Below are 4,783 nucleotides of genomic sequence, written 5' to 3' on the forward strand. Positions count from 1 at the left end.
GGATTACACTAAATTTACTCATGAAAGGCAGAGACTGGTCTTTATAGAAGGATATGAAACACTGTAAATGAACAAGAGTAATGGGATACTGAAAAATAGCAGAGGTCCATTCAGATGTTCTAAACTACCTGGAAGAAGAAGTTACTATCTTTATGAAAATATAACACTAACAAAGCTGGAAAACTTGAGATAATATGCCTTCCCATTTGGGAAAATAAGTACAATTTAGTTATTTTATTCATGTCTACCTTGTTCACACATATTATTTTCACATAGTATCCTTACGATTAATACTGTAACCCTGAAAAATCACTATTCTTCAACATTAATATGTTAAGCAACATGAACAAAATAATGTGGTAGAATATCTGATAGATACAAAAATAAGCTACAACTTCAAACATTAATATTGGCTATCTCTGTTTAAAGAGGAGTGAATCAATTTTCTACTTCTTATTTCATATTTTCTTTTCCTGGAATCTAGAATGAGTCACATTAACTCGGAAAAAATGAATTATTTAAGATAGAAACATGAAAACCCCTGCACTTTCATAGTATTAACTATAGGATAAGTCATTACATAGAACATATATATATATAGTCTAACAGAGATAATTTTACACCTAAAAGTTCTGTATATTTTCCTAAGAAATTTCAAAAGTTTTCTAAATATGTATATATACTTATAAAATATGAAAAACTTAAAGCATATTTTAATCATTGAAAGTATTCATATAATAAATGTTTTTAATCTGCCCACTTCATTAAATCTGAGGGAGATTTACTATAGTTAAATAAGCATATATATCTTATGTGGAAACAGCAATTTTTCACTGAAAATAGGTGATACATATTCCACTGCCTCATTTTCTTTTTCTGATCCACTGCTTTTTCATGCATTTTTTATCTCTCCATTTCTCAGAGTATAGATTAGAGGGTTCAGCATAGAATTGATAATGGTACAGAATACAGTCAAAGATTTATCAATGGGTAAAGTGGAAGGAGGTCTAACATACAGAAAAAGGCAGGGCACAAAGAAGAAGACCACCACAGTGATGTGGGAACCACAGGTGGACAAGGCTTTGTGCCTCCCTTCCTGACTAAGATTCTTCAGGGAGTGCAGAATGACCCCATAGGAGATGAGTAAGAGCATGAAGATGACCACACAGATCACCCCATCATTGGCAACTACTGTGAGGCCAATAATGTCAGTGCAGGCAAGTTTCAACAAGGGTTACATGTCACAGATGAAATGGTAAATGATATTGGGGCCACAGAAAGGAAGGCTGTAAACAAAAAGAAGTTGAAGTATAGCACGTAAAAACCCACCAGCCCAGGCCAGGAGAAGAAGCATAACACACACTTGCTGATTCATGATGGTCAAATAATGCAAGTGTTTGCAGATGGCCACAGAGTGGTCATAGGCCATAACCACCAGGAATAAAACCTCCATACCACCAAATAAGTGCTCTATAAAAAGCTGGGTCATGCAAGCTTGGAAGGAAATGGTTTTCTTCTCATAAAGTAAGTTTATAATCATTTTTGGGGTGACAGTAATAGGTTAAACATCATCTATAAATGATAAGTGGGAGAAGGCAATGGCACACCACTCCAGTACTCTTGCCTGGAAAATCCTATGGTCAGAGGAGCCTGGTAGGCTGCAGTCCATAGGGTCGCTAAGAGTCAGACACGACTGAGCGACTTCAATTTCACTCTTCACTTTCATGCATTGGAGAAGGAAATGGCAACCCACTCCAATATTCTTGCCTGGAGAATCCGAGGGTTGGGGGAGCGTGGTGGGCTGCCATCTATGGGGTCGCACAGAGTCGGACATGACTGAAGCAACTTAGCAGCAGCAGCAGCAGCATAAATGATAAGTAGCCATGAAAGAAGCACATAGGGGAATTCAGAGTTGAACTGAACACCACAGTCAGGACAATGAGTAGGTTGCCCACAATGATCACAATGTAGATGAGCAAGTAGACAACAAATAGTATTTTCTGACCCTGGACATATTCAGTCAGCCCCAAGAGGACAAATTCTGTTATATTGTTCCTTGATTTAATCAGATCTGTATAAGAGCTCAGTTCATTAATTAGAAGCAGTTTACCTACAACATAAAGGGGAAAACTTTTAAATTCAGTGTAAATTGCATCTTTTATGTATCCATTTATTTAAAATCAGTAGTATGGAGTATCTATCTGATCCCAGTGTATCATAGACATTGTGTTAACCAAGTTGAACACAGGGTAAATGATCAAACAATTCCAGATCAATGTTTGTATGTGCTCAGTCACGTCTGACTGTTTGCATCCCCATGGACTGCAGCCTGCCAGGCTCCCCTGCTCATGGTATTTTTCCAGGCAACAATATTGGAGTGGGGTGTCATTTCCTACTCCTTGGGAACTTCCTGCCCCAAGAATTGAACTCATGTCTCTGCATCTCCTGAATTGGCAGGGGAATTCTTTACCACTAATGTCACCTAGAAAGCCCAGACAAATGTAAAAAGTGACATTATAAGCATATTGACAGAATCCTAAGGGAAGATGAGAAGGGAATTCCATGAATATGTAAACCATTTATAAACTTACAAGGGTGTAATACTTGAGACAAACTAATGTCCATATTCAGTAAGAGTAATGGAGCTATGAATATAAGTTCCCCTGGGCTGTCTTAGAACTCACTGAGGCTTCTTTCTGAGGGTCTTATTTGGATATTCCACATTTTCCTGTCAAATGAATACTGAAGCAATTCCAATTTTGTCTCAAGCCCCTATTCCTACTCTAATTTTAATGTTTGTATATGCAATACCTCCAGGTTTTGGACATTTGAATTTGGAGAACAATTTAGTATTTATAAAACAAAATTAAGAATGTTTCACAATATAAAAGTTGTTTCCCATCTCATTCAACATGCCACCTTCAATGCCAATGCTCAGACAATAAAGCTTATAGTCTTCTTCACTCTTCTACTGGTCTTCTATGACTTATTCATACCTTAAAGAAATTCTGCTGTCTCTACTTTCAAAATGTATTACAAATTAAATCTTCTCTACCCCATTTCCTTCCTGGCCACTGCAGCAGCCTCCTGCCAGGTATGCTCACTTCTATTCTGGCCTATAACAACTTGTTATTAACCCATATGATTCTCTTTCATCTTATTCTGATTATATTCCTTCACTGCTCAAAACTCCCACAGTGGGTTCTGATCACGTAACCACAGTTTAATGGATCACATCTAATATTTATGATAACAAGAACAGGAATCCTCATATTATATTTGAAGATACTAAAGCTGAGAACATTTCATTCATTTCCCTGAGATCACACATTTTTAGTTTTAGTGGTAAAACTAGAACTGGAATGTAATTTTGAGTTATTTCAATATGGTTTAATGTCTTACACAATAAAAAAATGTCACACAATTGTGAAACCTGGTTCCCACTATTTACTATTAGTCTTACCTTGTGGAGGCTTGTTTAGAATCTAAAGGAAGAAATTTTAAGTTATTCACAAATACCTGGAATTCTTATTTCATCCAGTATGAGGACAGAAGGTGAAATGTGCATTATTGCTTGAGGAAATTGTTTATTTTATTCAGCTGTCTGTCCATTTTCTCCTTGAAGTCTTCTGACTATTCAGGCGACTGTTTTTATTTGCATTATAGAGTTTTAAAATAAACTGCAAAGGGCACACAAAAAAACAATTTGCCAGGTTAGGATAATTTATCAAAAAGACAAGCAGATCTTTATGTTTACATAGGAATATAGAAGCTAAACTTTTCTCAGGGAAATTTATCTAGTGTAGCCTTTTTTTTTTTTTTCTCATATCAACTTCAAATAGAAAAATACCATCCAGTTATTTAGCCCTTCTCATTTTGTTATGTCTGTATGGCGAGACCAGTTGACTTGAGATTTTGCAAGACATTCTTGTGATTTTTTTTTTCTTTTTTAGGCACTGCTTTAACCTAGCAAATAACCTCCCCAAAGTTTTAAACCAGTTCTTAAAATGATATCATCTTTTTACCCCTATAGGGAAAATATATAAGTTCACTACCTCTGTAAATATGTCAGTCTCAGCCAATGGAGAGTAATGCTGTTAAATAGGAATCCTGGCTATCCTCTGCACCTGGTGCTCCCGGGGAACCCCAGCAGACATTTTTCCAGTCAGAAACAATGCTGTGACTAAGTGGACCCTTGTGGTTCGTATTATGAATCCAAGATGCACCTCAGCAGCAACCAGCAGAGAAGTCTGATAAAACAAGGTTTATTACTCAGGGGTCATGAAGGCTATGCAGCATGCCTGGGACCACACAGGGAAATGTTGAGACACAGACAGAGACAGAGATGAGAAAAAGAGAGATGTTGAGGAGAGAAAAAGAGAATCTGAGATTCTGCCTTCACTAGCCTCAGGGATGGGGTGTCTATGTACCCAAGGGTTCACTTTTTATTGGTGAATTTGAAACATAAGAGTGAACCTAAATCACAGGAGGGAAAATTTGGGGTCTTGTGAATGGTCGGGTATAGATCACCCAGGGCTTTGTAAAAGGTGAACTACGTGGATGGAGAGGCCTGGTTCCTTATCTGGTTGTATAGCTATTGATGCTGAAGATGGATGTCTTTGAAACGGTTAGCTGGACAACCAAAAGCTTAATGTTAGCCACTTACATTACACTCCAAAAAATTGACTTTCAGGTACTTACACCACAAGACTATTGCTAGATAAATTCACATTCTGAGGCACTGGGGATTAGAACCACACATTTTTTTATTGGGAGAAACAAT

General features: G+C 37.1%; 1 pseudogene; it reads right to left on the minus strand.

Moving 5' to 3' along the window:
- Window positions 1–892: 892 nt before the first annotated feature.
- On the minus strand, window positions 893–3,568 carry LOC138429697 (putative olfactory receptor 4A4; annotated as a pseudogene).
- Between the last annotated feature and the right edge of the window lie 1,215 nt (window positions 3,569–4,783).

Source organism: Ovis canadensis, chromosome 24 (genome assembly GCF_042477335.2).
Source record: "Ovis canadensis isolate MfBH-ARS-UI-01 breed Bighorn chromosome 24, ARS-UI_OviCan_v2, whole genome shotgun sequence".
Taxonomy (NCBI): domain Eukaryota; kingdom Metazoa; phylum Chordata; class Mammalia; order Artiodactyla; family Bovidae; genus Ovis; species Ovis canadensis.